The sequence below is a fragment of the Rhincodon typus genome, chromosome 5, assembly GCF_021869965.1.
Source record: "Rhincodon typus isolate 14 chromosome 5, sRhiTyp1.1, whole genome shotgun sequence".
In the NCBI taxonomy this organism is placed as follows: Eukaryota; Metazoa; Chordata; class Chondrichthyes; order Orectolobiformes; family Rhincodontidae; genus Rhincodon; species Rhincodon typus.
Genome location: NC_063336.1, coordinates 64,802,442 through 64,815,451, shown reverse-complemented (window position 1 = coordinate 64,815,451; position 13,010 = coordinate 64,802,442). Strand labels below are relative to the sequence as shown.

General features: G+C 41.5%; 1 pseudogene; it reads left to right on the top strand.

Moving 5' to 3' along the window:
• Positions 1-6,749, top strand: part of LOC125483150 — a 29,772-nt pseudogene extending 23,023 nt beyond the window's left edge.
• The last annotated feature ends 6,261 nt before the right edge of the window (positions 6,750-13,010 follow it).

Here is a 13,010-nt window from a genome sequence, read left to right as displayed (position 1 = left end):
TGACAAAAACAAAAATTGCTGGACAAATTGGCAGCATCTGTGGAGAGAAAGCAGAGATAATGTTTTGGGTCATGTAACTCTTCTTCAGAACATTCTCCACAGATGCTGCCAGACCCCCTGAGTTTTTCCAGCAATTTCTGTTTCTTTTTCTGATTTTCAGCATCTGCGGTTCTTTCGGTTTTTAATTAATGGAGTGAGTTTGGGAAGCTACGCTGGGAATTCCCATTAGGCTGCACAGCAAAAAAATCCTCCAACAAGCTCGATGCAATTCACACTTAGCCAAATGTCATCAGAAGATTCACTTCATGGAATTTGTTGCTTTAATTATGATGAAAACCTAGCTTTGAGAGGCCTGGGGTCCTTATGCTAATTGTTACCTAGCAGCCCTCTCTGGACTCTGTTGTACAAATGCAGGAGTCAGAATAAGGAAGACATGCCAGAAGCTACAAGCGTCTATCCTGAACTGCTGATTTTGGCGAAAGTTTCTTCAACTTGGCAGGATTTCCAAATACCAGTGTTGTTGACAGCCTTGTTAACCTGACATGGATAGCCATGATGTGGAGGTGCTGGTGTCGGACTGGGCTGGACAAGGTCTGAAGTCTCATGACACCAGGTTATAGCCCAACAGGTTTATTTGAAATCACAAGCTTTTGAAGTGCTGCCCCCTTTGTCAGGTGAATTGAGAGAGCAGGGCACACAAACCCAGAGATCAAAGGCAGAGAGGTCAAAAGATCACATAAATGGTGTGAGTGGAGTGTTGAATAATAAGTCTCTGCAGGTGATCAAGAATGTCAGATGGTTTGAGTAAAGTGTCAACAGCTGAATAACAAGTGAAGGGATGACCTATAATCTGATTAAATGAGGCAGAGAGATAATTACAGAAAATTAAAAATAAGGTGGTGCTGGAGACAAACCGAATGACTGGAATAACATGTTGGGTATAAGAGTTGGAACTGGCGATCAATAAGTTCAGCATTGTATTCTATTCTTATGAGGTATGATGTTCAACTCATCGATCACCAGTTCTGACGTGCCACAGCAAAAAACTGCAACAACCTCCTCAGAAGACAGACACAGGAAACAACCGATAGAGTACCCCTTCGTCGCCCAGTACTTCCCCAGAGCAGAGAAAGTATGCATGTTCTTCGCAGCCTTCAAAATGTCATTGATGACAATGAATACCTCACCAAGATCATCCCCATGCCTGCACTTCTTACCTCCAAACAACCACCAAACCTTAAACAGATCATCGTTCACAGCAAGCCACCCAGCCTCCAGGACAACATCGACCACAACACCACACAACCCTGCCATGGCAACTTCTGCAAGACATGCCAGATCATTGACACAGACACTACCATCACACATGGGAACACCACCCACCACGTACACGGCACATACTCACGTGACTTGGCCAGTGTTGTTTATTTCATATGTTGCAGGCAAGGATGCCCTAAGGAATGGTATATTGACGAGACAATGCAGATGCTACAATAATGGATGAATGGACACTGCACAACAATTGCCAGACAAGAATGTTCCCTCCCAGTTGGGGAACACTTTGGCGGTCAAAGACATTCAGCCTCTGATCTTTGGATAAGCATCCTTCAAGGTGGACTTTGAGATACACAACAACATAGAATTGCCGAGCAGAAACTGATAGCTAAGTTCCATGCCCATGAAGGTGGCCTCAACTGTGATCTTGGGTTCTTGTCGCGCTACATGTGACCCCACCACACTCCTGTATCTGTAAAATCTTCCTTACTCTCCTGTTTTGACACCATCAACTTGATAACTTGTTATGATCTCTCTACTTTAATTAGTTTGTACAGTTTTCGATTACTTATTACTTCAGTTAGACCCTCAGCATGCGACTGCTATACTTAGCGTGTTATTCCAGTCATTTGGTTTGTCTCCAGCACCACCTTATTTTTAATTTTTTTGTAGTTATCTCTCTGCCTCAATTGATCAGATTATAGGTCAACACTTCGCTTGTTATTCAGCTGTTGACACTTTACTCAAACCATCTGACACTCTTGATCATCTGCAGAGACCTATTATCCACCTGTCAACACGCCACCCACACCATTTGTATGATCTTTTGATCTCTCTGATTATAAATTCTGTGCCTGGGTGCTCTCTTCACTTCACCTGACGAAGGGACAGCGCTCAGAAAGTTTGTGATTTCAAATAAACCTGTTGGCCCATTACCTGGTGTCATGTGACTTTTGGTTGGCAGACTGGAAGCAAAATGTAGGAGTAAACAGGTCTTTTTCAGAGTGGCAGTCAGTGAGTACCCCAGGGATCAGTGATTGGACCCAGCTACTCGCAACATATATTTGTGTTTTAGATAAGGGAACCAAATGTAATTTAGGGGGAGGCAATGGCCTAGTGGTATTATTGCTGGACTGTTAATCCAGAGACCCAAATAATGTTCTGGGGACCCGGTTCAAATCCCGCCATGGCAGATGGTGGAATTTGAATTCAATAAATATCTGGAATTAAGAGTCTAATGATGGCTATGTATCCATTGTCGATTGTTGGAAAAACCCATCTGGTTCACTAATGTACTTTAGGGAAGGAAACTGCCATCCTTATCTGGTCTGGCCTACACATGACTCCAGACCACAGCAATGTGGCTGATTCTGAACTGCCCTCTGGGCAAGTAGAGATGGACAATAAATGCTGCCTGGCCAGTGATGTCCTCCTCCGTTAACGAATAAAGAAAAAAAAATCTGAGTTTGCAGGTAACGCTAAGCTGGGTGGGATGGTGAACTGTAAGGACGATGCAGGGACGCTTCAGTGTGATTTGAACATGTTGAGTGAGTGGGCAAATGCTTGGCAGATAAAATATAATATGAATAAATGTGGAGATTTTACTTTGATGGCAAAAACAGGAAGGCAGAATATTATCTGAATGGTAGATTGGTAGAGAGTGGGGGTGGCAATGAGATCTGGTGTTCTTGTACGCCAGTCACTGAAGTTAGGTGAAGCAGTCAATGAAGAAGGTAAATGGTATGTTTGCCTTCATAGTGAGAGAATTGGAATACAGAAGCAGAGATGTCCTGCTGCAATTGTACAGGGCCTTGGTGAGACCACACCTCAGGTATTGCATGTAGTTTTGGTCTCCCTGTCTGAGGAAAGATGTCTTGGCTATGAAATGTGGTGAAGATTCACTAAAACGATTTTGGATTGTTAGAACTAACATATGAAGAGAGACTGGATTCTTTAGGATTATATTCATTGGAGTTTAGAAAGATGAGGAGGGTTCTCATAGAAACCCGTAAAATTCTAACAGGACTAGACAGGATAAAGGCAGGATGGATGTTCCCAATGACTAGGAAGTCCAAAACCAGGGGTCACAGTCTAAGGATATGGGTTAGGACATTTAGGGCTGGGATAAGGAGGAATTTCTTCATCCGGAGAGTGGTGAGCCTGTGGAATTCTCTGCCACAGAAAATGGTTGAGACCAAAATATTTAATGTTTTCAAGGAGTTAGATATAGTTCTTAGGACTAAAGGGATCAAAGAGTATTGGTGAAAAGCAGGAATTTGGCACTGATTTGGATGATTCGCCATGATCATTTTGAATGGTGGAGCAGGCTTGAAGGACAGAAAATAACCTGCTCCAGCTTCTTTTCTCGATAGTTTTTTGTACATTATATAGTAGCCCTTAAAAAACGTAATTGCCAACCTATTTGTGCTAATAGTGTCATAGAATCATAAAATCCCAACCAATCGGCCCATCATACCCACACTAACCCTCTGAAGAACATCCCAGCCAGGTCCGTCCCCCCTACCCTATCCCTGTAACTGTGCATTTCCATAGCTGTTCCAGCTAGGCTGCTCAGCCTTGGACACTATGGGCAATTTAGCATGTGCAATCTAACAAACTTGCACATCTTTGGAAATGGTGAAGTATTATCAGTGCATTCTCCCAGTCACAGTCGTAGCACAGTTTGAGGGTTCATCTGGGATATTGAACCCAGCAATGTAAAAAGGACAGATATCACCCTTGACTGGTTTTCAAGGTTTAACTGACACTAAACTATTTGAATTAACAAAGAAGTTAAGGTTAGAGTTGCCTACAAAATCTATGAATACTGAAATTATTCACATATCACATAGTTTTTGGGACTGGTGAAAACACATTGATCATTAAAGAAGCGTGATAAACATTTCTTTTGTTCTAGATAACAGACTAACGAGGTGCAATTAGTCATTTCAAGGATTGAATCAACAGATTTACACCACTGGTGTAACTGCTGGAGTTGTGGAGCTTCATTATCAGGATTTTCTTCCTTTAACAGTTATAACCATTATATTAAATTGAAAAGAAAACGTATAATTATGCAAGTCAGAAAATTGGACAGCATAGATAAAAAGCAAGAAAAAGAATGACTAAACAATTAATAAGGAGAGAAAAGTTTATGTTGAGGAGCATGCTAGCTAGAAATATAAAATCATTTTTAAAAACATATAGTAAGAGTTTCTAGAGACGTTGAGGAAGAAAAGTGAGTGTTGGACCTATAAAAATGTGTCTGGGGAACCAGTAATGGAAAAAGAAACAGGAGATGGCAGATGAATTGAACAGATATTTTTCATCTGACTCGCTATTACAAGTGTACAAGTAACAGTGCAGAAATAGCTGCAAATCAGGAAATTGATGCGAGAGTAAACTCATGAAAATTATGATCGCCAAGGAAGCAGATTGAGCAAACTGGTGGAGCTGCAGGCTGACAAGTGGCCAGGTCTTGGATGGACTTCATCCTAGGGTCTTAAAATAAGTGACATACTGCATGTATTGGTTTGAAGGAATGACAAGTGATCTGAATGAAACTTACAAAATTCTTAAGGGGCTTGACAAGATAAATGCTGAAAACATATTCCCTCTGACCAGAGAATCTAGAAGTTAGGGATCACAATACCAAAACAAGGCAGGTAGCTATTTGGATGGGCATTGCTTCACTCAAAGGTATGTGAATCTTTGGATTCTCTATTCCAGAGGTGTGGATTTATAGTTAACGTACTATAGTCAAGATGACTAGCTGGATTTGATTTGATCACTTGGGGGGTTCAAGGAAACACTTTCTCGACTGATTTTACTTTACTCAGTCTGTTTCTGTTCTATGTTTTCTTTAAGAGGATTTATATAATTATGCAGCAAGGGTGGTGGTGTCAGTAAGGTTTTTTCCACCTTCATGAATGTGAAACAGGCTTAAAGGACTCACTATTCTTTCCATGCATACAATTTTTGTATGTTCAAATGTGTACATTTTAACAATTTTCAGATGCGAAGCATATTTGTTTTCTGTGAATTTGCAAATCAATACTTGAGTAATAAAGCCTTCTTGTATTTTTCAGAATTTCTTGCAAACAGTGAGCAAAATCATCTCTTCTTCATCAAACGATACATGGGAAATTCTCTCAATCTCGTGAAAATAATCGCAGCTCTAGTTTTCAATTACGGAGTCAGTGGTAAATTTTAACACTCATCTTAATATGCAGAATAATAGGTTAGACATCAAAGAAGAGAATCTTGAGTTAATAGCTCTTAGGAATGGACATCAAGACAATAACTCACCTATTAATTTAAACTTTGATATTTCAATTTAAGTGCTACTGTATTCGTTTCCTCTGAAGAATTTAATGATGCAACAAATGGCACAGTTATCCGTATTGCATATCCAACCTGGATTGATTTTTTAACCAATACCATAACCTTTGGTGGAAATTTTTTGATCAATAGTCTCATCCTGACAATAATAATAAATGTTAAGGAAGCTATTAACATCAACATGACTTTCTCAGCAAGAAATGACATACTAGATTTCAATACTGCCACGTGTGTGTTTTGGGATTTTAGAGACAGGAGTGCATGGAACAATACTGGCTGTAAGCCTGAAATCAACGAAGAAAGTATCACATGTCACTGTGATCACTTGACATTCTTTTCTATTTAAATGTCCCCTGGTACCAATGACAGCCCAATTTTGGATTATATCACCAGAATTGGAGTTGCCATCTCAGTCAGAAATTTGCCAATCACTATTATTATCGGGGCCATTGCGTGGAAGCATGTGACCAAAAACAAAACCTCATATATTTGTCACGTTGGAATTCTGAATATTCCAGTAAATCTCCTCGTGGCTGATAAATGGTTCATTGTGGCTTCAGCTGTGGAACCAGAAACACAGGCTTGCACAGCTGCTACTTTCTTCATTCATTTTTTTCTATCTTGCCTTATTCTTCTGGATGTTAACCCTCGGCCTGCTGCTTGTCTATCGTTTACTTTTCCCTTTCCATCATCTCAGTAAATCAGTTATGATGGGAATATCATTTGCCGTTGGTTACCTGCCTCCATTGCTAATCTCAATCATCACAATCAGGGTTACCTATCCAAGAAACAGTTACAGCAGAGAAGGTGCCTGCTGGCTCATCTGGGAGACCGAATACCCTCTGCTTGCATTTGTTATACCTGCATTGGTTATAATCACAATCAACATCATCATTCTGATAATAGTCATTTTTAAGCTGCTGCGACCAACAATTGGGGACAGATCCAGAGTGAATAATCAAGACAGAGAAACATTCAAACAGATTGTGAGAAGCATTGCAGTCCTAACCCCAATCCTCGGACTCACCCGGGCATTTGGAATACTAACCTTTCATCGGGGTTCCCATATTGCCTTTCATTATACATTTACAATTCTCAATGCTTTTCAGGTGTGTGCCAATTATGTTTTATAACTTCTGATTTCTCTTGTGTTAGCTCCTGTTTACACAGTAGAATTCACATAAAGCATTATCAACAAATAAACACGTAGATTCGGGGTGATGGTGGAACAGTGGTAGTGACACTGCACTAGAAATTGAGAGACTCGAGCTAATGCCCTGCGATGTGGGTTTGGATTTCATCAGGCAGATAGTGAAATTTAAATTTAATTGATAAATCACAAATTAAAAGTTAGCATAATAATAACCATGAAATAATTGTTGTAAAAGCATTCTGGTTCACTAATGTCCTTAATACATACCTGGAAATCTGCCATCCTTACCTCGTCTGCCTACATTTGACTTCAGATACACAAAAATGTTGTTGACTCTTGACTGTCCACTGAAATGTCCCAGCAAGTCACTCAGTTGTATCAATCGCTATGAAGGCTGAACAAAGAAATGACACTGATGTACGTCCTCTACATCAGTCAGACAAAGCGTAGACTCGGAGACCATTTTGTACAGCATCTGCACTCTATACATGACAAACGACAACACCTTCTGGTCGCCAGCCATTTTAACTCCCCGTCTCACTCTCTGGGTGACATGTTCATCCTGGGCCTCCTCCAGTGCCGTTATGACACCACATGCAAACTGAAAGAGCAACACCTCATATTCCACCTCAGGAGCCTACAGCCCGATGGCCTAAACATGGAATTTACCAGTTTTAAAATCTCCCCACCCTTGGCCTCATCCCATTCCAACCCCTCCCTCTCATCCTCACCTCCTTGACCTTACACAACCTGCCCATCTTCTCTCCCACCTATCCGCCCCATCCACCCCACTGACCAATCCTTACCACTCCCTACCTGCACTCATCTATCACCATCCCACCTACCCTCCTCAGCCCTACCCCTCCTCTATTTATTTCCCAACTCCCTTCCCCCTCCTCATTTCTGAAGAAGGGTCCCAACCCAAAATGTCATCCATCCTGCCCCTCTGATGCTGCCTGGCCTGCTGTGTTCCTCCAGCTCCACACTGTGTTGTAGCTGTACACCTAGTCAAATTGTTGAATACTGTTACAACACAGGCATCCATCTGGCAATGTGGAAAATTGCCCAGGTATGTCCTGTCCACAAAAAGCAGGACAAAAAACAATCTGGTCAAATTCTGCCCTATCACTCTATTTTAAATCATTGGCAAACTAGTATTGTCAAAATGCTATCAAGCTGTACTCTCTCAACAATAACCTGCTGATTGATACTCAGTTGAGTCTCACAAGGCTCACTCTGCTCCTGCCATCATTTCAGTCTTCATCCAAACATGGAAAAAATATCTGAAGTCAGAAAGGATAGTGAGCATGTCTGCCTTGACGTCAAGGTACCATTTGACGGAGTGTGGCATCACGGAGCCCTAATAAAACTGAAGTCAATGGGAATTGGGAGGAAAACTCTCCACCATTAGTTGACATGCCTTGCACAAACGAAAACGTTTATAAATGTTTGAGGTCAAATGTTTTGTGCAGAGGACATCACTGCAGAAGTTCTTCAGGATAATATCCTGGGTCCAGTCATCTTCAAATGCTTCATTAATGACCACAAATACTTGTGATGCTTGACACCATCTAGAACAAAACACCTTGCTTGCATGGCACCCCATTAAGCACCCCATCTTTTATGAAAAGGGATGAGTTGTGTCCTCCTCTACGTCGGGGAAACCAAGCGGAGGCTTGGGGACCGCTTTGTGGAAAACCTATGCGCGGTTCGCAGTAAACAACTGCACCTCCCAGTTGCGAACCATTTCAACTCCCCCTCCCATTCCTTAGATGACATGTCCATCCTGGGCCTCTTGCAGTGCCACAATGATGCCACCCATAGGTTGCAGGAACAGCAACTCATATTTCGCTTGAGAACCCTGCAGCCCAATGGTATCAATGTGGACTTCACAAGCTTCAAAATCTCCCGCATCCCAAAACCAGCCCAGCTTGTACCCACCTCCCTAACCTGTCCTTCCTCCTACCTATCCCCTCCTCCCACCTCAGGCCCCACCCCCATCTCCTACCTACTAGCCTCATCCCACCCCCTTGACCTGTCCGTCCTCCCTAGACTGACCTATCCCCTCCTAACTCCCCACCTACACTCACCTTTACTAGCTCCACCCCCGCCTCTTTGACCTGTCTGTCTCCTCTCCACCTATCTTCTCCTTTATCCATCTTCTATCCGCCTCCCCCCTCTCCCTATTTATTTCAGAACTCCCTTCCCCTCCCCCATTTCTGAAGAAGGGTCTATGCCCGAAACGTCAGCTTTCCTGCTCCTCTGATGCTGCTTGGCCTGCTGTGTTCATCCAGCTCTACACCTGGTTATCTCTGCTTTCTGACACTCCTGGTATGCAAATTTCACAAACTAAACTTTTATATCAAGGTCTGATACTCCTTTATAGGAGAGAAACTGTGTTTGCTTTTGACCAAAACATTGAATATATTCAAGAGGTGACTAGATATAGCACTTGGAGCGAATGGGATCAAAGGTAATGGAGAGAAAGCAGGATTAGGCTATTGAATTGGACAATTAGCCATAATCGTGAAGTATAGTGGAGTATGCTCAAAGGGCTGAATGGCCTCCTCCTGCTCCTATCTTCTATGACTCTGTCAGGTCTCCTCCAAAATTGCGCAAAAGCTTTCAATCTATGGTATTTCAAAGCTAAATTAAGTCCCTGAGCAAAACAAGGTAATGGATTCAATGTTTTCAATGTATGTTGTAAATTCCAGAAAATAAAGTGTCTGCATGGCAGAGCTTAGAACCAAGGGATCAGATCTAATCTCTGCAATCCTGCCACATCAAGTTGTCAATGGTGGTGGACTATTAACTCACAGTGGGAGAAGGGTCCACAAATATCCCCATGCACAATGATGGGAGAACTAGCAGATCAGTGCAAAAGAAAAGCCTGAAGCATTTGCAACAATCTTCAGCAAAAGTACTGAGTGGGTGATCCATCTCAGCTTCCTCCAGAGATCCTCAGGAACACAGATACCAGTCTTCAGACAATTTGATTCCCTCCATCTGATATCAAAAAAATGGCTGGAGGAAGCAGCAAGCTGAATACAGCAAAGGCTGTGGACCCTGACAATATTCTGGAAATAGTATTGAAGACTTGTCCTCCAGAAATTGCTGTGCTCCAAGCCAAGCCATTCCTTCCGCCAGACGGTCAGAAGTGCAGTTGTTTGCTGATGAGTGTACAATATTCAGCATCATTCCCAAATGCTCAGATACTGAAACAGCCTGTGTCCAAATGCAGCAAGACATTGACAATATCCGGATTGGGTTGCCAAACAGCAAGTACATTTGCACCCTTTTGTACAATGCAAGTACCAAGGAATGACCATCTCCAACAAAGGGGAATTGAACCATCTCTGTTTATGGTCTTATAAAAATTCTGTGGTTTGCCACTGCTGAAACACCCTCTATCAATTTCCAGGGCATTGCCATTAACTAGAAACTGAACTGGACTAGGCATATAAATACATTGGCAACAAGACCAGGTCAAAGGAATCCTGCAGCAAGTAACTGACCTCCAGAAACCCCAAAGCTTGTCCATTATCTATAAGGTACAAGTCAGGACTGTGATGGAATCCTTCCCACTTGCCTCAATGGGTCCATCTCCAACTAACACTCAAGAAACTTGACATGCATTCTACTCTGGTCTCCCTGCTTTGGAAAAATGTTGTTTTACAAAGATTTTGCCAAGGCTGGAGAGATTGAGCTTTAGGGAGAAGCTGAATACACTGGGGCTAATTTCCATGGAGCATTGGAGGCTGAGTAGTGACCTTATAGAGGTTTATAAAATCATAAGGAGCATAGATAGAATGAATAGCAAAGATCTTTTCCCCAGGATAGGGGAATCCAAAGGTAGTGGGCACAGGTTTTAAGGTGAGAGTGAAAGATTTAAAGAGGACCTAAGGGGCAACTTTTTCATACAGAGGGTAGTGTGTGTTTGGAATGAGATGCCAGAGGAAGTGGTGGAGGTTGGTACACTTACAACATTTAAAAGGCATCTGGATGGGTGTAGAGGATTATGGGCCAAATGCTGCCAAATGGGACTGGATTAATTTAGGATATCTGGTTTGCATGGATGAATTGGACCAAAAGGTCTGTTTCCATGTTGTATATCTCTATGACTCTGTCATTCAGTGCAAAGCAGCATGCTTAATTGGTACCACATCTACAAACATTCACTCCCCTACCACAGACACTCAATAGCAGCAGTGTGTACTGTCTACAAGATGCACTGCAGAAATTCACCTTAGGCTCCTTAGACAGCACCATCTAAACCCATGACCACTATCATCTTGAAGGACACAGAAAGTAGTGACATGGCAATACAACTGAATGCAAAATCACTTCAAACCAATCCCCATCTTCACAGAAATATACCACCATTCTGTCAGTGTCGCTGGGTCAAAATCCTGAAACTCTCTCCCTGATTGTGATTTCAGACCATATGGACTGCAGTGGTTCAAAAACGCAGATCACTACCATCTTCTTAAGACCACCTAGAGCTGGGCAGTAAATGATGGCCCAAGCAAGAATTCCCATCCTATGAATGAATTAAAAATTCAAAAACAATCTTGCATGAACTCTTCAGGAGGTTTGTAGTCATTCACTCTGTGACCTATGCTGGATTAGATCACTGTTCCAGAAAACCATTTTTTAAAACTCTTCATAAATGTAACTAACAGCTTTAGGCCACTCATTTGAAATCCAAGCTCTAAAAATCATATTTGTAATTCACCTATGTTTGATCACAGCATAATTTCTCCATGCTAAGCTGTGCCCTCCAACTACATCTATGACCCCTTATCGCTCCTATTCCAACTTAGTGACTACTCATGCCATGCTACCCACTGCCATTTGCCTCAAGTTAAACCACCACCAGTTCTCTAATGGCAGCGTATCCCAAGGGTCTGTAGAACTATAGCAACTTTATGTACCCAGTGCACCCACTGTTCAACATGAACAGAACTCATGCACTTGTTGAGAATAGATAACATTCAGTTTATTGTGTGTAAATTACCACAGGCTACCTTTAATTTGGCTACTTATTAAGAAACCTCACAGGCAACAACAGAAACAATTACTTAAACTTTATTGCATATAGCAACCAAAAAAAGACCCCTCAAGTAAGCAAGTTAAGCCTCACAATTCAACTTAGCTTTTACCTGATTAATGATGGAATTTTGCTACAATTCCAACCAACAGCATCTGTCTCTGGATGTGACCAGGGTTTGATCCTTATGCTGTATTGTTCTTTGGAGCTCTGCTATTGAAGAATCCTGAAATTGAATTCTTATAGGATTTTCTGTCTTGTGAAGTTTCTGATGTGGCACTATTGATGATCCTTTCATCTGTTTAACCATAACATTGATTACATTTTTGGAGTCATCAAGTCCGTAGCTTGCATTCTTTTCAGAAGAAGTTTCCTTGTTCCTTGTTACATTCAGCATTAACTATTTGTTCAAAACACAACTTTCCTGCAATTAACCCTTTTACCTCAGAACATTCCTTCTGCAGGTAATCTTAATTGCCCACTTGTCATGAGGCAGCGGGTTATCAAGCAGTGTTACCTACTCTGTCCTCGAAAACACTTGTTTATGTTGCTTTGATTCTTTCTTCCCAGGGATGGTTAATTTGCATGTTGCTTTTAATTCCTTTATAACAGTTTCTCCTCATCTTTTTCATCGCAGGAAAAAGTTTTTTTCCAGAAAGAGTTATTGCTGATTCTTTCAATCCCTGAACAGTTATTAAAATTTTGAAGTTTACAGTATCACAAGTGTTTAGTCAAGAATACAGGTTTAAAATGACTCAATTTTTTTTACAGTTAACTTCCTTTTAATCCCTTATGAAAACAAATATGGAAATTTGGCTGAGGAATTGTACTTGACTCAAAATAAGGCTGCTAGATGCTGCTGATTTTCTCCAACATTTTCTGTGTTTGTTTAACATTTACAGTCCCAATCAAAGAGTTTACAACCAAGCTGTGAAATGACAGCTATATGACATAGGCTTGTACGGGTTGATTAGCTTAGTTGGCTGGATGACTGGTTTGCAATACAAAGTGATGTTAAGATCATGTTCAAATACCAAACTGACTAAGGTCACCATAAAGGATTCAGCTTCTCAGTCTCAAACCTTGTCTGCAGTATAGTGACCCTCAGGTTAAACCATCACCAATTGTCTCTCTCTGAGAGAGTAGCCCAAGGTTCTCTGGGACTGTAGTGACTTTATTTTATACCTAGGG